This window comes from Myotis daubentonii, chromosome 6 (assembly GCF_963259705.1).
Source record: "Myotis daubentonii chromosome 6, mMyoDau2.1, whole genome shotgun sequence".
NCBI lineage: Eukaryota > Metazoa > Chordata > Mammalia > Chiroptera > Vespertilionidae > Myotis > Myotis daubentonii.
The window spans coordinates 3,231,222-3,247,542 of NC_081845.1; the positions used below are offsets into that span (position 1 = coordinate 3,231,222).

At 55.7% G+C, this 16,321-nt stretch overlaps 2 protein-coding genes across 5 annotated transcripts in view; both read left to right on the forward strand.

Moving 5' to 3' along the window:
• Nucleotides 1–16,321, forward strand: part of PRKN (parkin RBR E3 ubiquitin protein ligase) — a 533,123-nt gene that overhangs the window by 344,486 nt on the left and 172,316 nt on the right. The gene's annotated exons all lie outside the window — the stretch shown is intronic.
• The window catches only part of PLG (plasminogen), a 410,665-nt gene continuing 406,279 nt past the window's right edge, over nt 11,936–16,321 (forward strand). For both annotated transcript variants that reach the window (XM_059699892.1, XM_059699893.1), the window contains exon 1: nt 11,936–11,940. The gene's annotated coding sequence lies outside the window, so the exon portion shown is untranslated. The remainder of the gene's footprint in view (nt 11,941–16,321) is intronic.

The following is a 16,321-nucleotide window of genomic DNA, read 5'->3' on the forward strand; positions in this document are numbered from 1 at the left end:
CGCTGTGGCAGAGGAAGAGGCCTTGGTCTCCCCTGTGGAGGTGTGTGCGCTGCCCCTGCCCGAGCTGGCAGTAGCTGGGCTGCAGTCGGAGTCCTGGCCGAGGCTGGAGGCCATCCCGGGAATGAGCTTCCCGTGGACCCTGAAGGATTCCTCCAGCCCATGAGGACCTGAGGCCTCGGGTTTGGGGAGCAGCATCCAGCGAAGACCCCTGTTCTTTCCCTAGGAGCCCAATTTCCAGGTGTCCGCAGAGCACCAGGGAACTGGAGGAAGTAACCAGAAGAGGGCAGTGCCCACTGGCGTCGTAGCTTTACCCTCTTGTTATAAAAGTGCTTTTTAAAGAACTTATCTTCGTTGTTGAAAGCATTACAGATGTCCCCTTTCTTCCCATTGACCCCTTCTGGTCAGCACCCACACTCACCCCGGGCCTTCCCCACACTACTGTCTGTGTCCATGGGTGATGCGTATATGCATGCATGTTCTTTGGTTGATCGCCTCCCACTCACCCACCCTCCCCGCCTTCCCTCTGAGATTCTGCACTCTGTTCCATGCTTCCATGTCTCTGCAGCCACTCTGTTCATCAGTTTATTTTGTCACTTAGATTCCACACGTGAGTGAGATCATGTGATACTTGTCTTTCTCTGACTGGCTTATTTCACTTAGCATGATACTCCCCAGGTCCCTCCATGCTGTCTCAAAGGGTAAGAGATCCTTCTTTTTTACTGCTGCATAGTATCCTATGGTGTAAATGTACCACAGCTTTTTATCCACTCATCTACTGATGGGCCCTTGGGCTGTTTCCAGACCTTAGCTATTGTAAATTGTGCTGCTAGGAACATACATTCTTTCTGATTGGTGTTTCAGGCTTCTTAGGCTCATCTAGTGGTTCTTGGATGTGGCCAAAGAAACTGCCCAAGTTTGAAACCATTGCTTTGGGCTACCTAACGAGTATTCTCTTATGATCAGGTTTGCTATTGCAATGAAATCAGGAATCACAGAAAGCAGGAGAGTAAAACTAAACCGCGTGAAAAATGAATCGCCATTCCTATTAAAGTGGAGCCCTACGTCAGAAGTTGCACAGCCAGCATTTCCAGGCCACATAAAGCAAAGCGAAGGTTTGAAATATTGAGTTGAATTACATTCAATACACAGGAGTAGGATTTAATATCTTTCTCCAGCTGAATATGTCTCGGTAGCATTTTAAAAAGCAACTACACTGCACAGTGCAACCCAGCGCATAGCATGCCCGCCGCGCACTGTCCGCTGCGCACTGTCCGAGGTCCTGGAACTCCATTTTCCTGCCACATGAGCTAATAGGCGTATTGAGCTGGGGACGTTAGTTGACAGGAGGCATCTTCAAAAATGGGTACATTAAAAACATACCAGTGCACCTGGCAATGTGAGCGCTTCCTGTCATGACCGTGTAGGAGATGTGATCTGAGTTCATGAAACTCTCAAATCTGTCAGGTAGTTTGTGGTGACGTTGGGCCGTTGTGAAAAAAATGTACCCTAGAAGGAAGCGCTTCCCAAAATAATCAGTTCGTGTTATTGCCAGTTAATTCAGTGCTGTGTTTAATGTCGCTCTGCTGCCCACTCTGCAGGCTGAGTGTTCACGGATGACAAGGAGGAAGTCAGTGCGCCGCTCTCTGTCTACGCTCAGTGCGCTCTGGGCACGGCCTCCAGGTAGATGCTGGCGACTGCTCTTCAGTGTCATGGCTCAGGCACTAGGCTTCCAGAGCACATGATGAATCAAAGGCGAGGAAATGCGTTTGGCTCATTTATGCTTGTCTACCAAACATTTATGTGGAACCTTCTGTTTACATATTAAATTGTAATTGTGTGTTTTCCTCTGGACAGAGTGGATGAATGGACAGATAGATAGGTAATATAAGGCAAGATTTAAAGAAATAGGAATACCTACCAGAGTAATGTTTTTATTCAACCTTATTCACCAAGCTTCATATAATTTTGCTTTATTACAAAAATGAGGGAAAATACCTCGAAACCAACTTGACCCCAATGAGGAGGCCCTCTCTCTCCCACTGCAGTTGAAGCTTGAGCCCGGTCAGCGTGGCTCAGTGGTTGGTTGAGCATTGACCTATGAACCAGGAGGTCACAGTTCAATTCCCAGCCAGGGCACATGCCTGGGTTGCGGGCTCAATACCCAGTAGGGGGGCTGCAGGGGGTGGCCGATCAGTGATTCTCTCTCATCATTGATATTTCTATCTCTCTTTTCCTCTCCCTTCCTCTCTGAAATCAATAAAAAAAAATATTCAAAAAAAAACAAACCAACAAACTTGAGAAAACCGAGGCTAACCTTGGCTTATCTCAAAACTCAGGATCCCCCCGAAACTGGGATAACTGATGAGGAAGGAACTGAACTGGGACGGGATGGGCTTTTCCTGGAGACCCGGCAGCTGCTGTTGGCGACACCCTCCTCTTCCCCCTCTGCCAGGGAGCGAGGGCCACGCCGCTGCGAGTCCCGGCAGCTCCCTGGCCCCATGCAGTGTGCTCGGCGTCCACGGACTTGACACGAGAAGCTATTCGCATTCACACTGCGGGGCATGCCAATCTGAGGATGCAAGGCCCAAAAGCACCCATGTGAGAAGGAGAACAGTGCAGGACTCTGGTTTTTACATGTGTGTTAGTACACATGACTGCTTCTGTTCTAGGAGGAAGGCAGTTAGCAAGGTCCTATGTAGTATTTTAAACAATGGGTGACCGTCTGCCCCCAGTGATGTTCAAATTTTGAAGCAGGTCAGGTGGGGTGGGCGGGGGTGGGCAGTTCCGGAGCCCGTCTCTGCCTCCAGCTCTCCTGGGCCACTGGCCAGCAGCCGCAACCAGCCTGGAGCACGCCCGGCTGCGTCGTACGCGCTGCTTGGAAACTCACGGAAGCAGATAAATGGTCCAAAACTAAGGGGCGATGACTTGCACGCTGTCTGTGTTCAGACGGCCTTCAGGTTTCCATGTCTTTCTCTGTAACTGGGACCCGGACTCATGGGGTTGCGGGGAGGCCCCTGGGTCCGGCAGGTGCGCACCTGCCGCCTGTGACCTTATGGCCGGATGCCAGCCTTCAGGGGACCGTCCAGCATCACCGCCCGTATTTTAAAGGCGTTGGCGTTAGGTCTCATGGAGTGAATGTGGGAGGAACCTTGTTTGCCGTTGGATTCGGAGAACTGGCGTGTGTGAGGAGGGGCCCTAACCCCTCCGGGCCCAGCTGGGAAGCGCGGGCCCATCGGCCTGTTCCCTCTGCTAGAACCGCATTGCCCTGGTGCTGGGGACTCACACAGCCCCCGCCCCGTGCCACCTCTGCCACAGACATGGAAAAAAGGACAACAACTCTTTCTGCCCCTTGAAACACAGCAGTCGTTGCTCCCAAGGCCGCCCTGGACCCCAAGTCGGCGCCTGTCCCAGCAGCTGCCTGGCTGTGCGCGTCCCAGAAAGGGGGCCGCGTGGGGGGCGCTCTGACACCTTGTTCCAGGGAAACGTGGGTCAGGTTCTCGGCAGGCTTCCCGGGAACTCTGAGCAAACGCTAGAGGGAGGGCTGAGCCGGGGCCTGGGAGGGCTTCTCGGCTCTGCGTCCTAGAGGGGCCGTGTGAAGGTTTTCTTTTCGCTTGAGAAACATTTGAAAATTGGGAAAAGCCCCAGAGAACTGCTTCCCTCTCACCACGTGCTGTTTGTTCTGATCAGGAGGTAATGGGGGAGCAATGCCCGGGGCTCCTGCAGCCTGGGCTCCAGCCTCGGGGCAGATCCGGAGGTTTCCCGGTGCTTTTCCAGAACGGTGACCTTCCTGCTTGCGGTACGCCACGGGCCGAGTGCTGTGTCCACCCAACGCACACACCGGGACCTGACCCCGCAGTGACGGCATCCGGGGTCAGCTGGCTGGTCCTGAGGCTGAGCCCTGGTGCCGGGATTCGTGCTCTTACAGAGGAGCCCCGAGGACTGGCCACGTCCCCACGGGAGGACGCCGCGAGCGGACGGCGGTCCAAGACCCGGGAGTGCTTCTCCCCAGACACCAAACCTGCCCGCCCTGACTTCGGACTTTGGGCCCCAGATCTGTGAGAAGTAACCGCCTGGGTTATAAGCCTCTCTGTCCACATCAGTTCGTGTGTAGCCCCAGCGGCTGCCACACCGGGAAGCACAGCTCAGGTTGCTGTCCTCTCTCCATGGTCCCCAGCGACTCAGTGGAGACACGGAGGAGGAGGCAGGTGAGGAAAGTTGTCTACCAGTGCTGCCTCCGGAGCCCCGGGCTCCAGGCAGGAGTCTCACCCCAGCATCCGAGCCCGCCCTCCCTGGGAGCCAGGCCCTGTGGCAGGCGCGGTGGCTGGCTCTGGGGACGGACGTTAGGATGGTGCCCGCTGCTCCCTGCAGAGGAGAGGGCTCTGCGAGGAGGTGTGGGATGAAGTGAGAGGCAGAGACGCGCCTCTGGTTGTGTACGTCACCGGCACCCGCCATCCTGAGCGAAGATAAACGCATGTGGATCGCAGGTGGGTGCTCTGCAAAGGGGAGCCATCGAGCTGGTGTTGCAGAGCCCACGCTCGTGCTGCGGATGTGCGTGTGTAAAGCATGATTGTGGGAAGGTTGGCCAGGAATGGTGATCTTCGTGTCTCAGCACATGCCCCCTAACACAGGAATGCACGCGTCATGTCCACATGCCAGATGGCATAAGGAATTTTCCTTCCATGAATCACGTTCTGCTCTGAACGTATAAAATGTGGAAATGCCTTGTCTATTAGCATTGTGAATAGGCGTTTTAGAGGGAGCGGGGTCTGCGTGAACATCCCTGGAATGTGGCGTCTGAAATTAAACATGAAAAGAGCACAAACGGGATTCATTTGAATCCCAAACAGCTCTCTACGCTGCACGTGGCATCAGGCTCCACACTCGCTCCCCAAGCACAGCGTATTTCCACAGAATTCCGTGTTCTGTGCATGTTCATCCACGTCTGATGTGCGCAGCCTACAACGCAGAGCAGAGAAGAAAGCGGCCCGCTGTTCCTAAGTGGCCATCCCACAGATTTCAAACCAACGAGAAAAGCTTTAAAATACGCTATAATTATGTAAAATGGTATGATTTTACTTTGGTTATCTAAAATGAGATTTAGAGGACTGAAATGGAAAACGACTCTGAGATGGTCATTGTCAAGGTGTGCTTTCAGAGTGTTCCGTTTGTCACTTTGAAAACGGAATCCTGGTCCTCACCGTAAACCCCTTCCCATGGTCAGCGCGGGAAGCTCGGACCCTCGGCCGCGGGGGAACGTTGGGACGGCCGCGCAGGATGTGGCTGGCCCGGCCTCCTCCGGGTGGCCTTGCTGTGCCTTCCTCAGCGTTTGGGAGGCAATGGTCCAGCCTTGATAGGACCCATCCTTCCACTCATGTTTGACCCTCACGCAGGGAGAACAGGGTTTGGTCTGTTGCAGCGTGGCCCTGTTGCTGGACAGCTGATTCTGACGTGGCTGAGTGAGGAATCGCTTAGGGAGCCTAGAAGATTGCAGAATCTGGAGAGAACCTTCACTGGCACGGCTTTGGTTAGGCCTGGAGTGAGGCGTATGAATCTGCACTTGAACACATCCCCAGGTTGAAAAGGAGAAAATTTCAAGTGTGGGTGACAATGGGGAGCAACAGGAACTCTTTGAGAAGTCTGGAACTTGAGGTGGGGGTGTACATTGGAAAAAGAAATTAGTGCTTGTATCCACTAAAGCTGAGCATGCGTGTGCCGATGATGCTGCAATTCCGCTCATAACAGTGTAGCCCATGGAAACACCTCCGTGTCTGCACCAAAAGATGCAGGAGAATATTCACAGCAGCACCATTCAGGTAGTCAAAGAATGGAGACTGCTCAAATGTGCTCATTAAAAGTGGGGTGGACAGGTGAAATTTAGTGTCTTTATCCTTCGGGGTCCTACAGAGCAAGGCCAGCCGCATGGGCGTGTGATGGATCTTGACTTGCACACGGTCCTGCCCTAAAGCAGCAGTCGCCAGCCGGGGGTCCGCGGACCACTGGGGGTCCGTGAGGTCTGAAAGGTTGGTGACCGCTGCTCTAAAGGACATGTGCTTTGTTCAGTGCTTACCTTGGAATTGTCGGTTTTTGAGTGAGGAACCTGCATTTCCATTTTGCATCGGGCCCTGCCCATGCGGTGTGGAACGCAAAGGCAAGTGCGCAGTAAACCAGATTCGGGGGCAACAGTGCCCCAGCAACAACAACCCACGGCAGAAGGTGGAATCGCACTACCCTGGGAGGAATCGGGCTCCCTCCTCTCTGGTTCTGGGGGCGTCACCCGAGAACCACCTCTGCCAAGTCACCGCAGCTCAGTAGCTCCTGTGTTGAGCGTCTGCCCCTGATGGTCTGTGCGCATCATAAATACCAGCTGGTCAGACAGTTGGATGGTCGCTTAGCCTTTTATATAGAGATCCATACCTATGTTTTATTCTCAGAGTCTGAGGGAATTGTCCCAGCTTGCCCACTCACTCTCTAAAAGCAGGGCGTGCTATTGTTTTAAAAGAGGAAAGGCATCCCTATGCTATGCTTGCCCTTTGATAGTAACTAAAAGCAGGAAACACCGCTCCCTGTCTGGAGGAATTTTCCATTTGAGTCTTTTCACCTAGACGGATTGCTTTCCCAACAGATTATCTCAGGAGTGTCCCGGCGTCTGGATGGGGACGGAGGCGCTCTTCGCTCCCCTCCCTCCTTTCTCCTGCCCCTCCTCCTCCAGCCCCGGCTCCTGCCTGCGCAGGGCCACGGGGAGAAGGGGACTGGGCTGCCACCGGCCTGAAGGCCATCCTGTCCTGTCCCTCACCAGCCCAGGCGCTGGCACCTAAGCTGCCATCCTCTGAGGAGGATGGACAGTGTCCCTCTGTGTCCGGGAAGATGACAGGAGCACCTAGCCTCCAGTGCTGTTGTCATGACTACAGTGGTGACTGTGATGTTCCCAGCTGGCCCTCAGGGCTCTCCCCAGTTACACTGTAAGCTCGGGACGCCTGCGTGTGCATGTCCCGTCGCCTGTGTCTGTCCCCAGACCCTGGAGCAGCCAGGACACGGTGGGAAGTCACACAGGGCAGCAGATGGTTATGGAATGCTCCGTATCTAGGCATCCTCTCGGGCCACCCCTCTGAGCTCGGAGCTTTTTCCTGGGGCAATACTGTGCTTTCTCTCTGACCATGGAGTTTCCATATGGCCAGTGTGTGTGTCGTTCTCTCTCTCCCTCTCCCGCCTTCTCCCTCAGTCCCTCTCCCTCTTCTCTGCCTTCTCTCTCCTGCTTCTCTCTCTTCCTACTTCTCTGAGTGGGTGATTTTCCTAGCTCTAAACTTACCCCTCCCCAAGAAAACTCCCTTTGGCATTTCTTCCCGTCTCTGACTCAGACAACAGGGACAGTCCATGCTGCCAGGGCTCTGTGGTCACCTCTGAAACATTCTCCCCAGCGGGACCCTCCCGTATGCGCAGCGAGGATGGCCGAAGACGAAGTTCAGGGACACACGCAGCACTGTCCCTGGCACGTAGGATCCTATCAATAATTAATTGTTGTTAATTAATAATTAATTCTCTTTCTTATTGCATTACCTTCAAAGGCAGAAGGATTTTTAAATAGCTGCACAGATATCTTTCCTCTGCGATTCATATAAAATATTGATGGTCCCTGGGCATCGCACATTGAAGATCGTCTTACTGTGGTGGAGGAGTAAAGACATGTCTTAGGCTCGCTCTGCCAGTTCTACCTGTGCCAGCAGAAAGGGACGTATGTGTTAGAGGAATGTGAGCTACTTGTGCTACATGTATGTGGTTAGGGGTGAGGGGATGGTGTATGTGGTTAGGGGTGAGGGGATGGTGTATGTGGTTAGGGGTGAGGGGATAATGTACGTGGTTAGGGGTGAGGGGATGGTGTACGTGGTTAGGGGTGAGGGGATGATGTACGTGGTTAGGGGTGAGGGGATGATGTACGTGGTTAGGGGTGAGGGGATGGTGTACGTGGTTAGGGGTGAGGGGATGGAGTACGTGGTTAGGGGTGAGGGGATGGAGTACGTGGTTAGGGGTGAGGGGATGGTGTACGTGGTTAGGGGTGAGGGGATGGTGTACGTGGTTAGGGGTGAGGGGGTGGTGTACGTGGTTAGGGGTGAGGGGATGGTGTACGTGGTTAGGGGTGAGGGGATGGTGTACGTGGTTAGGGGTGAGGGGATGGTGTACGTGGTTAGGGGTGAGGGGATGGTGTACGTGGTTAGGGGTGAGGGGATGGTGTACGTGGTTAGGGGTGAGGGGATGGAGTACGTGGTTAGGGGTGAGGGGATGGTGTACGTGGTTAGGGGCGAGGGGATGGTGTACGTGGTTAGGGGTGAGGGGGTGGTATATGTGGTTAGGGGTGAGGGGGTGGTGTATGTGGTTAGGGGTGAGGGGATGGTGTATGTGGTTAGGGGGGTAAGTGGATGGTGTATGTGCAGAATGGAATGCAGGTATAATTCCTGCGGAGCTTCTGAAACGTGATCTACAACAGCTCTTCATCTGCAGATGCTGGGCCTGAACGTCCACGTGCATTTTTCTCCCATTTCATGGGAAGCCTGCGGCATAGGTTCAGTTGTCTTTAGAGTCACGGCTGTGTGGGAGAGACTGGGGCGAGATGGACAAGGAGACGGTAGGAAGGGTGGCTGCGGGCTCACACCCTGCAGTTTATCATATGGAGCTCGTCCAACCACAAAGAATAGGAACGCTGCTCACATGGACCCTCAGTGCTGATCAGGCAGATGGGGCCATGTCAGCCATAAGGAATGAAGACATTAGACCGCGTTTGTTGTGGCTTTTAAAACCTCCCGACCCTCTGGACATTGTCTCAGGCTTTGTTCCATGGGAAGGGAAGTTATTATCTAGCGGGAAGTAGTGCTTTATAAAGACAAGAAAGAGAAAATGTTTGGAACCTTCTGTTTCGTGGAACGTTATTTAACCTTCCGTTCATTTTCCACCAGTGATTACTTATCAAGGACCAATCCCATAAGAGCTATCTTAAAATTGATTTTCCCTTAACAGATATTAGGAAAAATACAGATAATAAACATCCACTCGTGGCCAACTGCCAGCAGTCCATTAGCATCCCACGTACAGTCTTCGGTCCCCTGGGCTGGCCGCCCGAATAGAGTGCTTTGGGCCAGGAGCTAGTGGGGAGCCATTTGCCTTTGGGAACTGGCCACGGCTCCGTCAGGAGCCAGTCCCCCCCTCCCCAGGTGCCTGTGGACACCGAGGGCAAGCGGATGAGCAGGCTCTTGGCTCTTGCCTGTGCCCGACCCGTTTGAGTAAACATCCCAAACGCAAAATGCAATGCTCAGACTTTCCAGTTACTTCTCAGTTCCCACTTTGCTCTGTCCCACCTCAGCGCAGCTTACCCGCGTCAGGTGGCAGATCTCTGTGGTCTGGAAAACGGGACACCAACGCCAGCAAAAGAGAGACCTGCTATGCATAATTTATTTTCGTCCTTTTGCCTTGAAAACCTCCTGGCTTCATTAGCACAATCAGGGGCTAGTTCAGACCCCCGGGGAGGTGCTGCTGGAGTGTTTCTCTTGTGCTTTAGATGTCAAACATGTCCGCTTGGGAAGGACTGAGACATATTTCTAAAAGGTACGCGTCTAGCTGCGGTCGACTTCATCAAGCGAAATCAGATGAGGTAAGAGGGAAGTGTTTGTGATTTATGTATCATCCACGCTAACCTCAAAAAATTGGAAAAACAGAGGATTTAGAGAGAAATTTTGATTTCTCTATAATGGTAGAAGAATGCATTAGATGGCAGTATATGAAGGGAGAGATGGCCCTTTTTGATGCTATGTCAGTGTGTGACATCACATCATAGCAACTGTTGAGAAGTGGGATTCATTTCCTCATTGGTGATAGGGTTGAGTTCTCGCTAAGCCCCATGTCCCCAGAGCGCTGCAGTGGGTAAGAAGTGCCCCTGCTCGGGAAGCATTGGCTGAATGAATGAATGAATCTGTGGAGTAAGAGGCCAGCTGCTGACCGAGCTAGATCATGGCAGTGACTTAGGGGGACACGGTCTGCCACCCTGCAGGTGTCTGTTTGTGCCTTTGCTGCTACTTAATCATTTCTTTCAACTACGTAACAAAGGGAGGGCGCCGCCGCCGTAAGCCTGGGACACCCGCTGGTCTTTAGGACTTGAATTTCTTTTTGTTCGTCTTCTTCATGCTCATTGAAGGTGGTGGGGGACACGGCGCCCTGCTTCCCTGTCGCCCGGAAGTGACTGAAACTCTTCCTCGAGCTACATCGCCTGGCTCTCCAAGCCGCGGGTCCTCCTCTGCATCCTCACCTACAGAGACTGTAAAACAGGCCTCACCAAAGGTGTGCACACAGGGCCTCAGCCTTCCAGCCCAGCGACCCCTCCCAGCTCCTACCCGGGCCCTCAGGGAGGGGCAGAGTCCCCGGGGGCCTGGACACGTCTGCGGTGGCTGTGACACGGTCACGCTGCACTTGCAATAATTTACATGCCCGGAGGGAAGATGGATGCAGACGAGGGGAGAGAAGAGGGAGAGAGAACCTTATTCTCAATTATCCAACTGGGAACAAAAATAAAGCGGAAAGAAGAGAACATGACACGTCCTCGCGACCACAAATCCGACCACTGATGACTGCGCAAGCGGCTGGGCGGATGGAGAAGTCCTGCCTCCCCGATTCTGAACCTGGGTGGCTGGGAAGGTAATGGAGCCCTCAGTTTGGACCAAGAAAAGTCATGGGGCCCGGCCGGTGTGGCTCAGTGGCTGAGCATCGACCTATGAACCCGGAGGTCAAGGTTGGATTCCCGGTCAGGGCACATGTCCAGGTTGTGGGCTCCATTCCCAGTGTGGGGCCTGCAGGAGGCAGCCGATCCGTGGTTCTCTCTCGTCACGGACGTTACTATCTCCCTCTCCCTTCCTCTCTCTGAAATCGATAAAAAAGAAACAAGAAAAAAAGAAAAGTCACAGGGTTGAGCCGGCTTTCGAGGTACAAAGTGGAGTTTGCTTTGGGCCTTTGTGGGAGCGTAAATTATGCAGCCTGCTAGGCGTTCCTGCGTATGAATTATTAACCCCCTCCACCTTACCTTTGTGCGCTCACCTGGGCAGAGCCCGTCCTAATGTGGAGGCGGGTCGCCCTGCCTTCTCCCAATCTGCTGTCAGGAGGAGCTGCTCGCAGATGAGATGAAAGGGCCTCGCTGGCGGAGGCAGCGGACGGGAGACTGAACCCGCTTTGGCAGGAACTTAACATTCAGCCTCGATCCCTGGGGCTGTCGGGGAGACAGGCACGTCAGGAGGAGGAAGGAGGCGGAGGAGGCGCCCTGGCCGGCCCGGAGTCCAGGCCCGGAGGTCAGCGGGCAGGGCCCTCTCTCCTGAGGTCTGCTCCGTGAGGGTGGCCTGCAAACACTTTCCTCTCGTGTGCCTTCCTTTCTCATGTTTGAAATGGGAATTTGAGCTGAAATAACGTCAGCGCCATTTCATAAACACACCCTCAGTGCAAGCGAGGTGGCCCCTGCATCTGTCGTAGGCATGGGAGAGAAATGAGCTGGGAGGCGTTGACCTGCGCTGCTCCCTTTGACCCGGCGCTGTCAGGGACCGGCACCGATGCGCCACGCCTCTGTCCCGCTGGGTGTTATAAGGGACAGGGCTTCCCACCCAGATGTTGGCGATCATCCAGGAGCCGTCCCCAGCCCGGGGCTGAGCGGTCCTGCTCCCGGGATGAGCAGCACGGGCTTCAGGGGCTGTTCTGGTTGCTGGAATCATGTGCTACCACGGGAGTCTCCCTGAGCAGCCCGCTCACCACCTGTGATGCCCGAACGCCATCTGCCGAGCTGCCCGCCCCCTGTGCGCAGCGCCCACCTGCCCCTGCCCCTCCGCCTGCCTCTCCACCCACACGCTTCCTCTGGGGTGAACTTGCTGTTAGGATGAGGTGGCAGCAACGTGAGGTGTCTGCGTGTTGGGGGGCCGCCCGCCTCTGTTCCTTAGCTGGTGGGGAGCGACTTTCCACATCGGTGCTGAGTGGTGGGCCAGCGGGCCTGGTGTGACATCACGGAAGGTGGCCTTTGTAGCCCCAGATCACCCGGTACGAGCAGAACTGAATGTGTCAGACGTGGATGCCGGAGTTTGAAATGTTGCCCAAGCTCCTCCAAAGCTGTCACTGTGAATAGAATGTTCTAGTAGGTACAGTTTCTGTATTTGCACCCTGGCCTGTGCCTCCTGGCCCACTCACGGGGCGCTCTCTTCTGTTCCCGAGGAGCTGGGTCTGCGGGTAACTGAGTGTTCCCATCCCCCACCCCTTCATGGGGCTCCTTTCAGGGTCCCCTGTGCGTTGCTCCTGGTGCTTGCCATCTGCAGTCCTTGACACTGCCCCGCGGGGTCTCAGGCTGTCTGTGCCCTGGCGGGGGCGTGTTCATGCAGGGGCAGGGCCAGGTGTGTCTGCTGGCGGCTGGTGGCTCTGGAGGGGCGAGAGGTGGGGGGCAGGGTCTGCGAGGCCGCTGGGGTGGGGTGGGGCGTGGCGAGGGTGCATTTGGGCACAGAAGGATGAGGGAGAGAAGGGCGGGACACCTGTTCGTGAGACGGGGCTGACATGCTTCAGGCCTGAGGACTCTTCTCTCCTTTGAGCCCATGACTGTCCCGCATCACGGAAATGATGGAGCCCCGTTTCACAGACCGGGGAGCTCAGGGTCCCGCAGCTCAGAGGATGGCCGGGCACCTGGCTGGGCGGGGAGGGACATGGGGTCAGTCTGTCCCACCGCACACCTCTGCTCTCAGGCCTCCGGTCTCTTCATCGACGCGGCCCCCGGGCATGTTACAGTCCAGCTGGCTCTCTGGACGCCCTGGCCTTAGGAGAATCTACAGTCGGGCTAAGACTCGAGGCCGGTGTGTCGGACAAGTTATTTAATTCTGTCCTGAGGATCCCAGAGCTTGAATCACAGCATGTTTTTAAGGATTAAGTGAGTCAGTGTATTCAAAGCAATTAAAACAGCCCGTGGCACCCAGTCCACACTCAGCAAACACGGCCAGCGGCAGCCGTCAGCGCAACAGGGGTACCTGCGCCCTGATAGGAACGAGTCAGAAACACGGGAGCCCCAGCTGATGCTCAGTGGTTAGAGCGTCAGCCTGCAGACTGAAGGGTCGAGAGTTTGAGTCCGGTCAAGGGCATGTGCCTCGGTCGCAGGCTCAATCCCCAGCCCTGGTCTCTCTCTTACTTCGATGTTTCTCTCTCTCTGTCTCTCCTGCTTCCTTTCACTCTCTCTAAAAATCAATGGAAAAACTACCCCGTGTGCGGATTAACAACAAGAAAAGAAACACACAAGGCAAGGCCGTTCGCATCACAGTCTGTCTGGACCAGGAGGTTAACTCTGAACCGAAGGCCCTGAGTCCACCCCGACCAGCCGACCAGCCTGGGAGATCCCGGGGAGGCCCTGCCCGCGGCCGCAGTGCGAGCCATGCCCCCCCACCCCCCCACCCCACCCCCCGGAAGCACTGAGAGCTCTCAGAGCTGCTGCATCCAGAACTTTCAGGCAGGGGCACTGCAGACCCACCGACCGCCTTGCCTTCCTGGGACTGACTCGCCCAGTGGACAGACTGTGCCCGGGGTGCTGCCCTGCATCCCTGGACTCCTCCCCCTCCCCTCCCAGCCCCGCTCTGAGCCGGTTGGACACAAAAACATCGCCGCTTGCTCCTCTCGCCTTTCCGTTTATTTAACATTTTGGATTTGATTAAAAATATATATTTAAAAAGAAACCTAGGAAATGAAGAAACGTATCAATCGGAATCCTACAGGGGCCCGATGCTGAGGCTGTGAATGAGTTCACAGGAATGAAGACTTCATTACAGGAATCAAAGTTAGATTTAAATTGTAAATTCTCTGTTGTTACCTAATTCCAGTCTCAGAGGAAGTGAACTGAATGTTAAAGCCCAACTCAGGCCACTGGCGGACCGCAGCCCCATCTAGGGGTGGAGCCCGCTGTCCTTCTCTCCCTCAGCTGTCCTTCCTGGCTCTGTTCATCAGCAGCCCCCCTGCACCCCCAACCACCACCCCTCACCCCCTCATACCCCATCCACCACCTGTAACACCCTCTCACCTCCAAACACCACCCCTCACCCCCTCATACCCCCAACCCATCACCCCTCACCCCCTCATACCCCCAACCACCACCCTCACCCCCTCATACCCCCAACCACCACCCCTCACCCCCTCATACCCCCAACCACCACCCCTCACCCCCTCATACCCCCAACCACTACCCCTCACCCCCTCATACCCCCAGCCACCACCCCTCACCCCCTCATACCCCAACCACCACCCCTCACCCCCTCATACCCTCAACCACCACCCCTCACCCCCTCATACCCCCAACCACCACCCCTCACCCCCTCATACCCCCAACCACCACCCCATTAGTGGAGAGGGGGAAGCTCAGCCTCTGGTAGCTGCGGGTGCTGTAAGGGGAGGTGGGGGACTGGGTGGCGTTGGCCAGGGAGCAGGCCCCAGGGGACACTGTCCTCCCTGGGGAGTCACTGGCCGGGTGAGCCGTGCTGAGGAAAGACTGCACGGAGGTGGCAGGCCCCCACCCACCTGGGCAGGCCCAGACCTCCTTCCCACAGGAGCCCTGTCTCAGGGAATGACCACCCTCCCCTACAGAAACCTCACGCTCTGTGCGGGGAAAAGGCGTGGAAAAGACCAGAGGAACCGCTTGCTGGCAGGTCACCAAATATGGACCAAAATATGTCCCGGGTGTGGAGATGGTGCGAATGTGTGTGGGAGGCTGGGAAGGGAGCTTATGTGCTGAGCCGCACCCCTTTCTGGGAGCCGCAGTGACACTCCGCACCCCCGAGGGTCTGCAAACCTCCCGACCCAGACACCCCGAGGCCGCCCACGCCCTGCTCCCAAAATCCAGAAAGGACGTGCGCTAAGCTTAAAGGCTTCTCCCCGTGACCGAAACAGGGCCATGCTGTTGCAGAGCAAGGTGAAAGGTGGCAGGTCTGCAGAGCCCCGCCCAGCCCCCGGCCCCACCCAGCCCTGTAAGCATGTGACTGACTGGCGCCCAGATCCCAGACTGAGGACAGCTGTGCACGTAGGACACACCGAGCGCGCCGTTGCCGCCGCCGCGCGCTGGGCCCTACATCACTGTCCTATTAGTCTGAGCGGAAGGGAGCAGATTGTTTATTTTGGTTCAGCTCCGCTTCAGGGTGTAGCATCAGCTGTAACTCCTAGAGGGACAAATTCCGGCGGCAGTGCCACCCATTAAACACGGGTCGGAAGCTCTCCCAGTGCCTTTCCCAGGGGGAGGGCTCCTGCCCAGGCAGCCTTGCTCTCACGGGAGAAGCAGGCCCCTCATACCCCATGGATCGGTGCTGCTCACAGCGTCCCACGGGCTCCATAGGCGGGCCTCTCATCCTTAGGAAATACTCATTTAAGACGACGCCTCCCTTCCCCTCAGCGCAGGTGTCACTCTGCATTGCACGCGGTACAGAGAGGTGTTGGCCGTCTTCAGCCCCAGGGGTAAGAAGGAATCGGTGTGATCGGCGAGGCAGACGTGGCTGGGATGCCTTGGTCACAGGCCTGACGGTGCCTGGTGGGTGTGGCCACGCCTCGTATCCTGCCTGCGGGCTCCCAGGTGGGGGTGCTCATGGCCCATGGCTCTGCTGGTGGCCTGCTCCTGCCGCCCCACTGCTGGTGCTGGCACCTGCTCGGTCTGTAGGCCCCCTCCATTGCAGTCACGCCTTCCAGGAGCCAGGGGACAGCGCCAGCGCTCCATGCGTCCCTGACCCCCTCAATCTGCTCTGCGAGAGGGCAGCGGGGCTGCTCCCGCGCACAGGGCCCCTCTCTGGACGCCCCGGAAGGCGTCCTGCGTCACCAGAGCCGGGCACCGTGTCCCGGGACATCCTCTCCGAGACCTACCGTGCGAGCTGATGAGCTGGCCGCACCTGTTTTCCTGAAAGCTCCGTGGCCAGGCTACTTTGCAGCTCTCGCACTGAGGAAATGAAAGATGACATTTCAGGCACCACAGAAGCAGCATTGCCGTCTCTGAGCTTGTGATTATGTTCAAACTTCTTTAGTTTCAGATAACTTACCCTGTAAACCAAAACCGAGATGTCAATGCACCATGACTCTGGGGTTCTACAAACCAATGAATGTTGAGAGAGAGAGAGAGAGAGAGAGAGAGAAGAAGAAGAAGAAGAAGAAGAAGAAGAAGGAGGAGGAGGAGGAGGAGGAGGAGGAGGAGGAGGAGGAGGAGGAGGAGGAGTGACATTTAATACGTGGAAGACCGTTTTCCATGACAAGTAGGAAGTATACAGTCTCCAAATTCAGGGCTCTTCTCTAATAAGGTGGCTGCAGCACCGGT